Genomic DNA, 15493 nt, shown 5'->3' with positions numbered 1-15493 from the left:
AGGAAAAAGCAGCCGCTGAGGTTGTGAATCAGAACCTTTATTTGAGCAATGTTTGAGAGAGACGTGGGGTGGGGTGGGGTGGCGCGGAGGCGTGCCGAGCTCTTTGTCCATAGCCGCGGGGCCCATTGGTGTGCTTGTAGGACCATGGCCGGGGTCAGACGGGGTCCTTGTGTGCTTCCTGCTCCTCCGGTGGCTGTGGTTGTAGAAAGCTGCACCAGCCTTCAGTGGCCGCAGAGGGATTGGGCAGAGGAGGGAAAGGACAGTGGCAGACCTTGGTGTGCTCGGGGGTTTGTGCTGGGGTGAGAAAGGAAAATGACCAAAAAGAGCAGCCCCAGACGGTTGCCAGGGTCAGCCCCTGCATCCCTGGGTGCGGCTCTCCCAGCCTCACTCCGAGGCCGCTCAACCCACATCTCCGTGACAGCCAGGAGATGCCCACCATAGCCCAACCGCGTCATCTTCTGGCATGCTGTGGGACCGTAGTGGGGTGTGGGTTGGGGATCGCTTATCTGTCCTGTAGAGCGTTGGCAGCTCTTCCTTCCAGGTGAGTTCTCAAGGGGAGAGAAGCCAGGAGTGTGCCGTGGTCTGGTCCCATCGCTGTGTGTGTCTGTCTTTAATAAGAGAAGGAACAAACCGAGCAGCATCCCCCTGTGACCATGGGCTGTCCCTGCCTCTCTGCCCAAGGGTCTCCAGCATCTCACCACGTCCGTCCATGTCCCGTCATCCGGATGGAGCGGTCACTCCCGTCCAGGCCCGAGCGTGTTACCTTCCTGCTTGTTGTGGACCGTGGTGGGTGTGGGTTGGGGCGATCTTACCTGTCCTGGAGAGTGTTGGCAGCTCTTCCTTCCAGCTGAGTGGTCAAGCGCAGCGAGGCCAGGATTGTGCCGTGGTCTGGTCCCATCGCTGTGTGTTTCTGGCTGAAAGAGAAGAAGCACCAAACGGAGCAGCATCCCCCTGTGACCACGGGCAGCCCCTGCCTGTTTGCCCGAGTCTCTAGCGTCTCACCGAGGCTGTCGGTGTCCTGTCGTCCTGATGGAGCGGTCACTCCCGTCCTGGCCCGATCATGTCACCATCCTGCTTGTTGTGATACAGCGGTGGGGAATGGGTTGGGGCGATCTTACCTGTCCTGGAGAACACTGACAGCTTTTCCGGCTGACTTCTCAATGGGAGAGAGGCCAGGATTGTGCCGTGGTCTGGTCCCATTGCATTGTGCGTCTGGCTTTAATAAGAGAAGGAGCAAACCTAGCAGCATCCCCCTGTGACCACAGGCTGCCCCAACCTCTCTACCCAAGGGTCTTGAGTGTCTCACCACATCCATCCGTGTCCCGTCATCGTGATGGAGCGGTCACTGCCATCCTGGTCCAAGTGCGTCACCTCGCTGCTTGCTGTTAGAGTGCGGTGGGTGTGGGTTGGGGCGATCTTACCTCTCCTGTAGAGAGCTGGCAGCTCTTCCTTCCAGCTGAGTGGTCGAGTGTAGCAAGGCCAGGATTATGCCATGGACTGGTCCCATCGCTGTGTGTGTCTGGCTTTAATAAGAGAAGGAACAAACCGAGCAGCATCCCCCTATGACCACGGACAGCCCCTGCCTTTCTGCCCGAGGGTCTCGAGCATCTCACCACATCCGTCGGTGTCCCGTCATCCTGATGGAGTGAATACTGCCATCCTGGCCCGATCGTGTCACCTTCCTGCTTGCTGTGGACCGTGGTGGGTGTGGGTTGGGGCGATCTTACCTGTCCTGGAGAGCGGTGGCAGCTCTTCCTTCCAGCTGAGTGGTCGAGGGCAGTGAGGCCAGGAGTGTGCCGTGGTCTGGTCCCATCACTGTGTGTGTTTCCAGCTGTAAGAGAGGAAGCCAAAAGGGAGCAGCCTTCCCCTGTGGCCAGGAGCAGCCACTGCCTTCCAGCCTAAGGCTCTCCCAGCCTCACTCGAAGGCCGTCCTTCCTGTGTCTGCCTGACAGCCAAGAGTGAGCCGTGTTGGGCCAACTTCTCAGGCATTGAGACTGTGGTGGGGAATGGGTTGGGCTGTCTTATCTGTCCTGTAGAGTGTTGGCATCTTCTCCTGCTGAGTTCTCAAGGGAAGAGAGGCCAGGAGTGTGCTGTGGTCTGGTCCCATCGCTGTGTGTGTCTGGCTTTAATAAGAGAAGGAACAAACCGAGCTGCATCCCCCTATGACCACGGACAGCCCCTGCCTTTCTGCCCGAGGGTCTCGAGCGTCTCACCACATCCGTCGGTGTCCCGTCATCCTGATGGAGTGAATACTGCCATCCTGGCCCGATCGTGTCACCGTCCTGCTTGCTGTGAGACAGCGGTGGGTGTGGGTTGGGGCGATCTTACCTGTCCTGTAGGGCGTGGACAATTGTCCGGCACAGTGCTGGAAAGGAGCGGCCAGGAGCGTGCGGTGGTTTAGTTCGGCCAGTGTCCTGTAGGGCGCTGAGAGCCATTTGAGGTGAGGGCCTGAGGAGAGAGGAGAGAGGAGCTGAATTCCTCTGGTTGAGTTTGTGTCCGGAGCGGAGGCTGGAGCCGCAGGAGCAGGCAGCCGAGCAGCCTCCCCGTCAGCACGGGCAGCCATCGCAGGGCTGCCCAACTGCCCACCTGCCGTTGGGGCCAGCGTTCCGGGGCCAAGGCCGTCCCCGCCCCTTTGTGCCATGGGGCACCCCCTGCCTGCTGTGACATGGGCGGTGCATCACTGGGGGGGGGCAGCAGGGGATGCGGAGCCCAGGCCTGGGCCAGGCGGTGGAAAAGGTGCCCAGGTGTGTGCGCGGGGCTGCGGGGCCGTGCCAGCAGGCTGTGGGAGCGTGCTGGGGTCCGGCTGGGGCTGTGCTGCCTGCCCTGCAGAGCTCTGAGAGCTCCCCGCCGAGGGGGAGAGGCCAGGAGCGTGCCCCGGTTCGGTCCTGTCGCTGCCTGTGCGTGCGGCTGGAAGAGGAGAGGCAAGCAGAGGGGAGCCCCCCGGCTGCCCCCCATCTCTGCGCAGGGGGACACGTCTGTTCGTGCCCACCGTGGAAGCACGAAGGAAGAACTAAGTGAGCAATAAACACTGAAAAGCCCAAAGCCCCGGGTTCTGATTCTGGGGAGGGGAATGAAGTAGCTGTAGCAGCAATCGCAAGAGCAGCTGCTCAGCAAAGGTGCAATGAGTTCATTGAAATGAACTTTATTTCAGCTAAAGAGTAAAGTTAAGGAAAAGCTAAGAAATCCCAAAACTCTACTAAAAATGCAAGCAGCTGAAGTGGTGTCAATTTTATACGTCATTTGCAGGGACACTTCCCTTAACAGAAAAGATACTCCTAAAGGAAACTCTGAAGGACATCGTTAAGATCAGTCTGACCTTTAGTCTCGGTGTGACCGAAATCAGTCCAATTTTGGGTCAGAATTCTGCCTGACGTCATGCAGGGGTCTCTGCTGAAGCCAGCGGGGTTGCCCGTGCAGTGGGGCCCCAGCCCCAGCGACAGACGTCAGTGACCTCTGTTGGTCGCTTACAAGGACAAAGTGGTATTTGGCTTCGTTTGACCCAAAGTAAATGCACAGAGCTTGCAGAGCAGCTTCCATGTTGCTGCATGAGCACATCAGGCTGTTGGGAACTTCAGCCCGTGTTCTTGCGGAGAGCCAGGTTAGAATAAAGCAGGCAGTTGTACTGGGGATGATGGAACAGTGCCTGGATGGCCTGCTGCCTCCCCGTAAGGAAGAGAAGGCACTCGTACACAGAGCGCCCTGTATTTTCTCCTCCTTTCCCTACCCACAACTACCAAACGTGTAAGAGGAAGTCAGGCGTTTCTTCCCCCAGAAAAAGAGGGGGAAAGCGTGCTGCAGGGCACGGCACGTTGCAGAGAACAGTGACCGATCTGGAGGCGAGAGAGGCTGCAGCGCGCAGCGGGAGGCACAGCCGAGGCTGTCCCACCTGGCCCCGGGTCCCCCTGAACAAAACTGCTGTCAGGGACGTTGCAGCTCTCTGCAGGGATGCTCCCGGCTGTGCCAGCCCGGGGTTTGCTCTGCCCTTGCCCCTCAGGGTGCAGCCGGCTGCGGTTTGCCAATTTCTTCGGCTTTCTCTCTGGAAAAAGGCACGCGTGGCTAGAAGCACGCCTGCTGTTGCAATCCAGTTAAATGTAACTGGAGTTCAATCCAGTTGGAGGCCGGTCACTAGTGGAGTCCCCCAGGGCTCAGTACTGCGGCCAGTTCTCTTTAATGTCTTTATCGATGATCTGGATGAGGGGATCGAGTGCACCCTCAGTAAGCTTGCAGACGACACCAAGTTAGGTGCGTGTGTCGGTCTGCTCGAGGGCAGGAAGGCTCTGCAGGAGGATCTGGATAGGCTGGAGCGATGGGCTGAGGCCAGCTGTATGAGGTTCAACAAGGCCAAGTGCCGGGTCCTGCACCTGGGGCGCAACAACCCCAAGCAGCGCTGCAGGCTGGGAGATGAGTGGCTGGAAAGCTGCCTGGCAGAGCAGGACCTGGGAGTCTTGGTCAATAGTTGGCTGAATATGAGCCAGCAGTGTGCTCAGGTGGCCAAGAAGGCCAACAGCATCCTGGCTTGTATCAGAAACCGTGTGGCCAGCAGGGCTAGGGAAGTGGTTGTCCCCCTGTACTCGGCTCTGGTGAGGCCGCACCTCGAGTACTGTGTTCATTCGGTTTTGGGCCCCTCGCTACAAGAAGGACGTCGAGGTGCTCGAGCGAGTCCAGAGAAGGGCAACGAAGCTGGTGAGGGGCCTGGAGAACAAGTCTCACGAGGAGCGGCTGAGGGAGCTGGGGTTGTTCAGCCTGGAGAAGAGGAGGCTCAGGGGAGACCTCATCGCTCTCTCCAGGTACCTTAAAGGAGGCTGTAGCGAGGTGGGGGTTGGTCTGTTCTCCCACGTGCCTGGTGACAGGACGAGGGGGAATGGGCTAAAGTTGCGCCAGGGGAGGTTTAGATGTTAGGAATGACGTTAGGAAGAACTTCTTTACCGAAAGGGTTGTTAGGCATTGGAATGGGCTGCCCAGGGAAGTGGCTGAGTCTCCATCCCTGGAGGTCTTTAAAAGACATTTAGATTTAGAGCTTAGTGATATGGTTTAGTGGAGGACTTGGTAGTGTTAGGTCAGAGGTTGGACTAGGTGATCTTGGAGGTCTCTTCCAACGTAGATGATTCTGTGAAACACTCCCCCTTGCCCCAACTTTCCAGCTACAACAGGGAGTACAACTAAAACATGGTTAATCGAAAGCAGTAAAACCTGGTTTCTTATATTGCTAGAAACAGAGACAGGCAGTCCTTCAAGTCAAGCTGAGGTATCCTCCATTTTGCAGTGCTATTCTACAAGCCAGAATTGTTTTTGAGAAGGTCTAAGAATATTTGCAGGTAACACATGCATGCATACATAAAAAGCTTCTAGAAATTTAGTAGGCATACAAGTAAAGTCCTAGTCTGTGCACTGTGGGGTGCTTGAAGCTCAAATGAAGGCTTGAAAGACATTTGCTGCCTGAAAAATGTTACTTGAATCTTACTGATATACCAGCCTTTCCTGGAATACAAAGTTTTCTATGAAAAGCTCTTATTTCCCTGTATTTTTCAATTTTTCTTCAAAACAGACAGCCCTGTTTTTCTCATTCTTTCTAGAAATAAGGTGTTAAAACCTTTGCCTGAAACATCATCCGTTTGTCAATTTGTCATTTGCTGGTGGAAAAGGGAAAAACCCCAACCTGAAATGTTCCCACTCAAAGAAAAGCAACCAGCTGAAGAGTGTTTCAGGCTGTATCAAAAGAAACAACTTCAGAGCTTCAGTAATGTCTACAGGTATTTGTTTCTGAAGCAGCCCTGTGTAGCTGGACGGCAGGCGTATGTGGTGTGTAGTGGGAGAAGGCTTGTAGGTGTGTGCGTTTAGAGGAAGAAGGCTTGCAGATACTCTGCAGAACACACGCAGGGTATGTGGGGGTGTGTGCAGGGGGAGAAGGCTTGGAGATACTCTGCAGAACTTTAATTCTTTGTTTTTCTCTCGTGTGGTCCCATTTTGCAAAGGCTTCCAGAAAGCAAGATTTTAGAGAAGGCTGTAAAAACTCCAGGTGCCGCTCTGTTCTCTTCCACCTTCAAAAGTAGGAAACCATTCAACTGCCTCTGCATTTGCTCAGTCCTCATGTACTTAATCCTGTGTAATGGGTAACCTATAGAGTTATCACTTGCACGTTTAAGTTTCACTGCAAGTGCAGCACAGGGGCAGTCCGCCTGCTTCTTCTGCTGTTAACTGAGGACTTCTTGACTTGCTGAGCGTAGTCAGATTTTTTTACAGGTGTCCTTTTATTAAACACCTGGATAGAAACACGTAATTAAGATCAATTGCTAAAGACTAAGTTTCTTGATTTCAAAAAGCTTGCTCAAATTCAGAAAGCCTTAGCCCATTTCTTCTACATACACTGGCCACAGTCTTTTGGCCGTCTTCATCCAAAATAAATCCCTGCAGTTATGTATCACAGTTGCCTATAATTTTTCTGGTCCCATTCCACAGGGATCTTTTCAAGTTTTCATTCGTTTTTCATTGATCCTTGTTTGGTATAATACAGTTAAACCCTCTGTAATTTTACTTTGATACTTATAGTTCTGTTCATTTTTTACTTTTACGTTAAAAATCTAGCCATCTGTACTATCTCTGTTCTAACAAAGATACTAAAGTGTTAATACCTTACGAGTGTGGTGTTTTTCCCCAAGTTATCAGGAAGTTATGATGTGACTTTGAAATGGCATCTCTTGGAATTTTTACTGTTGTGAAATTTCTCTTTGCGTTTAACTTTTAATATTCGCTATTACCATCATACAAAGTTAGCATGGAGGAAGGGAGAAGAGCAATCATATTTAAAATATTGTATGAGAAAGTGGTGACGCAATCTTATACGGTGCCTCTAACATGTTTGCCTGGGAGTATATGTGAGCAGTGCAGGTCGCTGGGTTCAATTGCTGTATGTACTATTATTTCATAATGCTTGTGTAGACTGTATTTTATTTTAAGATGACATCATATTTTGATTATATTAAAAGACTTTTTTGATCAGCACTCCTTTCACAGTTAGCTTATTTTTTATTTATTTATTTTTTAACTCTGTTTGTGGCCTTCTAGTTTTTGCTTGCTCTTTCTAATGGCTGCACTCATTCTTGTAAAATAATCAAGGCAAGGTTTCTTCATGTCAGGTAAGTCTACTATGCCCTTGCTCAGGGTTCTTCGCTATCTCTAATCTTTTCCAACCATGCGTGACTAAACTGTGGGCAATATTTCAGCTGAGGCTTTAACAGTGCCTCATGGAATAAATATTATTTTTTCCTTACAGCTATATCTTTTTGTTGTTCTGTTTGCAAGAATCGAAGAGCCTTTGGTTACGTGTCTCCTTGTACAGATTTCAGAATGTGTGAATATAAATGTGTATTCTCATACTTTGAAAACTGAAGGTTCTAAGTTTTCAGACTGCAGATGATTTTTTCCCTGCATCTTCCAGATTTAATGACATGCATTTTCTTCTTTAGACCATCTCCTCCCTTTATTCTCTTTTTATGCAGTTCTAAATAAACTTCCTGACAGCAGAACAGAAGACAGGCCTGTGAGGAGCTTGACCAAAGCCAAACAAATTATATATATTTGTCCAAACCAACCCAATCACGTATAATATATACTACTTGTTATTTGCAATATTATTATATAGTAGTATATAATTTCTAGATCTTTCTGGTGAATAGAAAAGATAACCAAGCTGATTTCCCCGAACTGAGAGGATTTATCAGCTGTTGTTTGATGAGGAAAAGTGCTTCTTCTGCAAAGCTCCTGTCTAATCTGTTTTAACTTCAGGTACATTTTGAAACAAATAAATAAAACTTCTTTGCTCAAATTACTTTTTTTTTTTTTTTTTTTACTGTTGTCAGCTGTAAGGATCTATGCCTCTAAGTTTACGACGAAATGATGCCAGCGACTGGCATAGAAGTGAAGCCGTGAGTCTGAAAACATGAATGGACCAGAAAAAAGCGTCAGAGAGGTGGTCTTGGTGCAGTTGTCTCAGCTGAGTTCAGAGGGCATAAACATGAAGAGCAGTGAGTAGAAGGGAATGAACCACTCCAGTGACTGTGCAGCTGTTAGAGAGTTCTTCCTCTGGGATGGGGAGAAGAAAGGGATAAAAATCATGTGAAATTACTTCCCTGCAGAATTTTACTGTTTATGTGGAGGATTAGTTTCTTAGGGCATCAGGTGGATTTGTTTATGGGTATGTTTTTAAACTGTAGAAATACGTACCGGGATAGTTTGAGTAGACAGAGAGCTATGCTTTTATTGAGGGTGCTTGGTTCTGTTATGGGCTAGCACAATGCGACGTAGACATTAAAAATCTGAATATAATGAACAGAGTGCTTGCAGTTCCCTGCAACGCTAAGAGGGTTGTTGTAGGACATCTGTGGTACTGAGCGCAGGGGCCCTCTAGGTGCAGCCCGGGATATGTCCATGTGAGGCGTAACGGAAGGCTTCATGGAAGAGGACCTGAGCATGTGGCACTGCTGGCGTGGTGTTTGGATGCGTGTACTCTGTTTGTGTGGGACAATGAACACATGGAGCTGTGCACAGAACACACGAAGGAGAACACAGGATCTGTTTTATGAGGTGGTTAATTGGCGATACAGCAAAGACATAGCTCGAGTTCTCTTTATTCAGGGTGCCAGGAGGCTGGTCTCCACTGTTTGCTGTTCAGGAGATAGTTAAGTGTTGTTTTTGCCACCTGTATTGGGTTCATGTGTCAAGGTGCTGGCAGGGGGCTGCTGGGCTCCTGTGTGAGGAGAGGGAGGGGGCTGCCCTGTGCTGGCCACAGCCAGCTCCAGCAGCCCCACCGGCAGCACAGCCGAACGCGCCAGCAGGAGTCTGTGCTGCCTCACAGGCACGAAGGTAAGTGCCTCAAAGGTCAGACAGGGTGGGAAACACCACAGGGAGAGGAGGGAACAAAGCAGGGAGCAGCAGAGGGAGCACCGAGGTCAGGAGGAGGTGCTCCAGGTGCTGGAGCAGAAGCTCACCACAGGCCCTGGAGAGCCATGGCCAAAGCAGGGAGAGTGTGAGAGGGAAGTGAGAGATGAACTGCTGTGTGCCGACCGTATGCCCTACCTCGTTATCCTAATATATTTTAATTGGCAATCAAGGAATTTACCCACAACATTGGTGTAATTGGTAAACAGCCTCCATTTTTATCTTGACCCATGAGCCTTCTCCTTCCTGTTTGTCGTGTGGCACTGCTGGGGTGGTGTTTGGATGTGTGTGGTGTTTGGATGTGTGTTGGTATTGCCCCCTGCTGAGCAAGGGGAGTGAGGGAGTGGCTGGGTGGGGAGTTTGTCCTTAGATGAAGCTAACACACCAGTCACTTATCAGGTGATCTTAATTCAGGCATCTGAGGAGTGGGTCTGGTGTTGAGCTGAGAAACATTTACATAAACTTTTATTTCTGTCTGTACCAAAAGTCCTGCTTTAACGCCTCCAAATGGGATTGTGTAAGTCATGCTGGAAGTTTGAGGAATCGTTAGTTTACTCCGTTGAAGCCTCAGTGGAGTTGACATTCGTGATGCTGTTTTAGAAGTCTCCCTGGTGACTTGAGACAGGAAGGAATATATGCTCTTACTATGTCGTTACTAGTTCTTTGCAAGTGACTCTAGTCGTTTATGCAGACTTTCTCTGATGCTCAAATAGATTCTGGTTTCAATGGCTATCTCTGGTCCTGCTGTTAAGATGTGTTATGTAATGCTGTATTCCATCTGCAGGAATAAGTTAAGAACACAGTGGACTACTCTCCTCCAGAGTTGCATAAGTGTTTATCATCAAACACTTTTCTGAAACGCCTGCAGAATCTGGTCTTAGATTAGGACACTTAATCTGCTTTGAAATTCTCTTGATGCCAGCATCTGAAGAAGCAGAGGCTGGTGCACTTGCTCCTTCTGCAAAAGGCAAAGCCCCCCGAGGTTTCCCCAAGAAGGGCAGGAAAAAGCAGCCGCTGAGGTTGTGAATCAGAACCTTTATTTGAGCAATGTGTGAGAGAGACGTGGGGTGGGGTGGGGTGGCGCGGAGGCGTGCCGAGCTCTTTGTCCATAGCCGCGGGGCCCATTGGTGTGCTTGTAGGACCATGGCCGGGGTCAGACGGGGTCCTTGTGTGCTTCCTGCTCCTCCGGTGGCTGTGGTTGTAGAAAGCTGCACCAGCCTTCAGTGGCCGCGGAGGGATTGGGCAGAGGAGGGAAAGGACAGTGGCAGACCTTGGTGTGCTCGGGGGTTTGTGCTGGGGTGAGAAAGGAAAATGACCAAAAAGAGCAGCCCCAGACGGTTGCCAGGGTCAGCCCCTGCATCCTTGGGTGCGGCTCTCCCAGCCTCACTCCGAGGCCGTCCATCTCACATCTCCGTGACAGCCAGGAGATGCCCACCATAGCCCAACCGCGTCATCTTCTGGCATGCTGTGGGACCGTGGTGGGGTGTGGGTTGCGGATCGCTTATCTGTCCTGTAGAGCGTTGGCAGCTCTTCCTTCCAGCTGAGTTCTCAAGGGGAGAGAAGCCAGGAGTGTGCCGTGGTCTGGTCCCATCGCTGTGTGTGTCTGGCTTTAATAAGAGAAGGAACAAACCGAGCAGCATCCCCCTGTGACCATGGGCTGTCCCTGCCTCTCTGCCCAAGGGTCTCCAGCATCTCACCACGTCCGTCCATGTCCCGTCATCCTGATGGAGCGGTCACTCCCGTCCAGGCCCGAGCGTGTTACCTTCCTGCTTGTTGTGGACCGTGGTGGGTGTGGGTTGGGGCGATCTTACCTGTCCTGGAGAGTGTTGGCAGCTCTTCCTTCCAGCTGAGTGGTCAAGCGCAGCGAGGCCAGGATTGTGCCGTGGTCTGGTCCCATCGTTGTGTGTTTCTGGCTGAAAGAGAAGAAGCACCAAACGGAGCAGCATCCCCCTGTGACCACGGGCAGCCCCTGCCTGTTTGCCCTAGTCTCTAGCGTCTCACCGAGGCTGTCGGTGTCCTGTCGTCCTGATGGAGCGGTCACTCTTGTCCTGGCCCGATCATGTCACCATCCTGCTTGTTGTGAGACAGCAGTGGGGAATGGGTTGGGGCGATCTTACCTGTCCTGGAGAACACTGACAGCTTTTCCAGCTGACTTCTCAAGGGGAGAGAGGCCAGGATTGTGCCGTGGTCTGGTCCCATTGCATTGTGCGTCTGGCTTTAATAAGAGAAGGAGCAAACCTAGCAGCATCCCCCTGTGACCACAGGCTGCCCCAACCTCTCTACCCAAGGGTCTTGAGTGTCTCACCACATCCATCCGTGTCCCGTCATCGTGATGGAGCGGTCACTGCCATCCTGGTCCAAGTGCGTCACCTCGCTGCTTGCTGTTAGAGTGCGGTGGGTGTGGGTTGGGGCGATCTTACCTGTCCTGTAGAGAGCTGGCAGCTCTTCCTTCCAGCTGAGTGGTCGAGTGTAGCAAGGCCAGGATTGTGCCATGGTCTGGTCCCATCGCTGTGTGTTTCTGGCTGAAAGAGAAGAAGCACCAAACGGAGCAGCATCCCCCTGTGACCACGGGCAGCCCCTGCCTGTTTGCCCGAGTCTCTAGCGTCTCACCGAGGCTGTCGGTGTCCTGTCGTCCTGATGGAGCGGTCACTCTTGTCCTGGCCTGATCGTGTCACCGTCCTGCTTGCTGTGAGACAGCGGTGGGTGTGGGTTGGGACGATCTTACCTGTCCTGTAGGGCGTGGACAATTGTCCGGCACAGTGCTGGAAAGGAGCGGCCAGGAGCGTGCGGTGGTTTAGTTCGGCCAGTGTCCTGTAGGGCGCTGAGAGCCATTTGAGGTGAGGGCCTGAGGAGAGAGGAGAGAGGAGCTGAATTCCTCTGGTTGAGTTTGTGTCCGGAGCGGAGGCTGGAGCCGCAGGAGCAGGCAGCCGAGCAGCCTCCCCGTCAGCACGGGCAGCCATCGCAGGGCTGCCCAACTGCCCAGCTGCCGTTGGGGCCAGCGTTCCGGGGCCAAGGCCGTCCCCGCCCCTTTGTGCCATGGGGCACCCCCTGCCTGCTGTGACATGGGCGGTGCATCACTGGGGGGGGGCAGCAGGGGATGCGGAGCCCAGGCCTGGGCCAGGCGGTGGAAAAGGTGCCCAGGTGTGTGCGCGGGGCTGCGGGGCCGTGCCAGCAGGCTGTGGGAGCGTGCTGGGGTCCGGCTGGGGCTGTGCTGCCTGCCCTGCAGAGCTCTGAGAGCTCCCCGCCGAGGGGGAGAGGCCAGGAGCGTGCCCCGGTTCGGTCCCGTCGCTGCCTGTGCGTGCGGCTGGAAGAGGAGAGGCAAGCAGAGAGGAGCCCCCCGGCTGCCCCCCATCTCTGCGCAGGGGGACACGTCTGTTCGTGCCCACCGTGGAAGCACGAAGGAAGAACTAAGTGAGCAATAAACACTGAAAAGCCCAAAGCCCCGGGTTCTGATTCTGGGGAGGGGAATGAAGTAGCTGTAGCAGCAATCGCAAGAGCAGCTGCTCAGCAAAGGTGCAATGAGTTCATTGAAATGAACTTTATTTCAGCTAAAGAGTAAAGTTAAGGAAAAGCTAAGAAATCCCAAAACTCTACTAAAAATGCAAGCAGCTGAAGTGGTGTCAATTTTATACGTCATTTGCAGGGACACTTCCCTTAACAGAAAAGATACTCCTAAAGGAAACTCTGAAGGACATCGTTAAGATCAGTCTGACCTTTAGTCTCGGTGTGACCGAAATCAGTCCAATTTTGGGTCAGAATTCTGCCTGACGTCATGCAGGGGTCTCTGCTGAAGCCAGCGGGGTTGCCCGTGCAGTGGGGCCCCAGCCCCAGCGACAGACGTCAGTGACCTCTGTTGGTCGCTTACAAGGACAAAGTGGTATTTGGCTTCGTTTGACCCAAAGTAAATGCACAGAGCTTGCAGAGCAGCTTCCATGTTGCTGCATGAGCACATCAGGCTGTTGGGAACTTCAGCCCGTGTTCTTGCGGAGAGCCAGGTTAGAATAAAGCAGGCAGTTGTACTGGGGATGATGGAACAGTGCCTGGATGGCCTGCTGCCTCCCCGTAAGGAAGAGAAGGCACTCGTACACAGAGCGCCCTGTATTTTCTCCTCCTTTCCCTACCCACAACTACCAAACGTGTAAGAGGAAGTCAGGCGTTTCTTCCCCCAGAAAAAGAGGGGGAAAGCGTGCTGCAGGGCACGGCACGTTGCAGAGAACAGTGACCGATCTGGAGGCGAGAGAGGCTGCAGCGCGCAGCGGGAGGCACAGCCGAGGCTGTCCCACCTGGCCCCGGGTCCCCCTGAACAAAACTGCTGTCAGGGACGTTGCAGCTCTCTGCAGGGATGCTCCCGGCTGTGCCAGCCCGGGGTTTGCTCTGCCCTTGCCCCTCAGGGTGCAGCCGGCTGCGGTTTGCCAATTTCTTCGGCTTTCTCTCTGGAAAAAGGCACGCGTGGCTAGAAGCACGCCTGCTGTTGCAATCCAGTTAAATGTAACTGGAGTTCAATCCAGTTGGAGGCCGGTCACTAGTGGAGTCCCCCAGGGCTCAGTACTGCGGCCAGTTCTCTTTAATGTCTTTATCGATGATCTGGATGAGGGGATCGAGTGCACCCTCAGTAAGTTTGCAGACGACACCAAGTTAGGTGCGTGTGTCGTTCTGCTCGAGGGTAGGAAGGCTCTGCAGGAGGATCTGGATAGGCTGGAGCGATGGGCTGAGGCCAACTGTATGAGGTTCAACAAGGCCAAGTGCCGGGTCCTGCACCTGGGGCGCAACAACCCCAAGCAGCGCTACAGGCTGGGAGATGAGTGGCTGGAAAGCTGCCTGGCAGAGAAGGACCTGGGAGTCTTGGTTGCTAGTTGGCTGAATATGAGCCAGCAGTGTGCTCAGGTGGCCAAGAAGGCCAACAGCATCCTGGCTTGTATCAGAAACCGTGTGGCCAGCAGGGCTAGGGAAGTGATTGTCCCCCTGTACTCGGCTCTGGTGAGGCTGCACCTCGAGTACTGTGTTCATTCGGTTTTGGGCCCCTCGCTACAAGAAGGACGTCGAGGTGCTCGAGCGAGTCCAGAGAAGGGCAACGAAGCTGGTGAGGGGCCTGGAGAACAAGTCTCATGAGGAGCGGCTGAGGGAGCTGGGGTTGTTCAGCCTGGAGAAGAGGAGGCTCAGGGGCGACCTTATCGCTCTCTCCAGGTACCTTAAAGGAGGCTGTAGCGAGGTGGGGGTTGGTCTGTTCTCCCACGTGCCTGGTGACAGGACGAGGGGGAATGGGCTAAAGTTGCGCCAGGGGAGGTTTAGATGTTAGGAATGATGTTAGGAAGAACTTCTTTACCGAAAGGGTTGTTAGGCATTGGAATGGGCTGCCCAGGGAAGTGGCTGAGTCTCCATCCCTGGAGGTCTTTAAAAGACGTTTAGATGTAGAGCTTAGCGATATGGTTTAGTGGAGGACTTGTTAGTGTCAGGTCAGAGGTTGGACTAGATGATCTTGGAGGTCTCTTCCAACCTAGAAATCTGTGAAATCTGTGAAATCACTTGCACGTTTAAATTTCACTGCAAGTGCAGCACAGGGGCAGTCCGCCTGCTTCTTCTGCTGTTAACTGAGGACTTCTTGACTTGCTGAGCATAGTCAGATTTTTTTACAGGTGTCCTTTTATTAAACACCTGGATAGAAACACGTAATTAAGATCAATTGCTAAAGACTAAGTTTCTTGATTTCAAAAAGCTTGCTCAAATTCAGAAAGCCTTAGCCCATTTCTTCTACATACACTGGCCACAATATTTTGGCCGTCTTCATCCAAAATAAATCCCTGCAGTTATGTATCACAGTTGCCTATAATTTTTCTGGTCCCATTCCACAGGGATCTTTTCAAGTTTTCATTCGTTTTTCATTGATCCTTGTTTGGTATAATACAGTTAAACCCTCTGTAATTTTACTTTGATACTTATAGTTCTGTTCATTTTTTACTTTTACGTTAAAAATCTAGCCATCTGTACTATCTCTGTTCTAACAAAGATACTAAAGTGTTAATACCTTACGAGTGTGGTGTTTTTCCCCAAGTTATCAGGAAGTTATGATGTGACTTTGAAATGGCATCTCTTGGAATTTTTACTGTTGTGAAATTTCTCTTTGCGTTTAACTTTTAATATTCGCTATTACCATCATACAAAGTTAGCATGGAGGAAGGGAGAAGAGCAATCATATTTAAAATATTGTATGAGAAAGTGGTGACGCAATCTTATACGGTGCCTCTAACATGTTTGCCTGGGAGTATATGTGAGCAGTGCAGGTCGCTGGGTTCAATTGCTGTATGTACTATTATTTCATAATGCTTGTGTAGACTGTATTTTATTTTAAGATGACATCATATTTTGATTATATTAAAAGACTTTTTTGATCAGCACTCCTTTCACAGTTAGCTTATTTTTTATTTATTTATTTTTTAACTCTGTTTGTGGCCTTCTAGTTTTTGCTTGCTCTTTCTAATGGCTGCACTCATTCTTGTAAAATAATCAAGGCAAGGTTTCTTCATGTCAGGTAAGTCTACTATGCCCTTGCTCAGGGTTCTTC

The 15493-nt window shown here is 51.7% G+C and overlaps 1 long non-coding RNA gene across 1 annotated transcript; it reads right to left on the bottom strand.

Moving 5' to 3' along the window:
• LOC136790677 (uncharacterized) lies at positions 1–2654 on the bottom strand. Its single transcript, XR_010831073.1, has 3 exons — positions 1728–2654; positions 437–1216; positions 1–294 (listed from the first exon to the last, which is right to left on the bottom strand). It is a non-coding gene; the product is annotated as an uncharacterized lncRNA (long non-coding RNA).
• Positions 2655–15493: the final 12839 nt, after the last annotated feature.

This window comes from Anser cygnoides, chromosome 4, assembly GCF_040182565.1.
Source record: "Anser cygnoides isolate HZ-2024a breed goose chromosome 4, Taihu_goose_T2T_genome, whole genome shotgun sequence".
In the NCBI taxonomy this organism is placed as follows: domain Eukaryota; kingdom Metazoa; phylum Chordata; class Aves; order Anseriformes; family Anatidae; genus Anser; species Anser cygnoides.
This window is presented reverse-complemented; position numbering and strand designations above follow the sequence as displayed.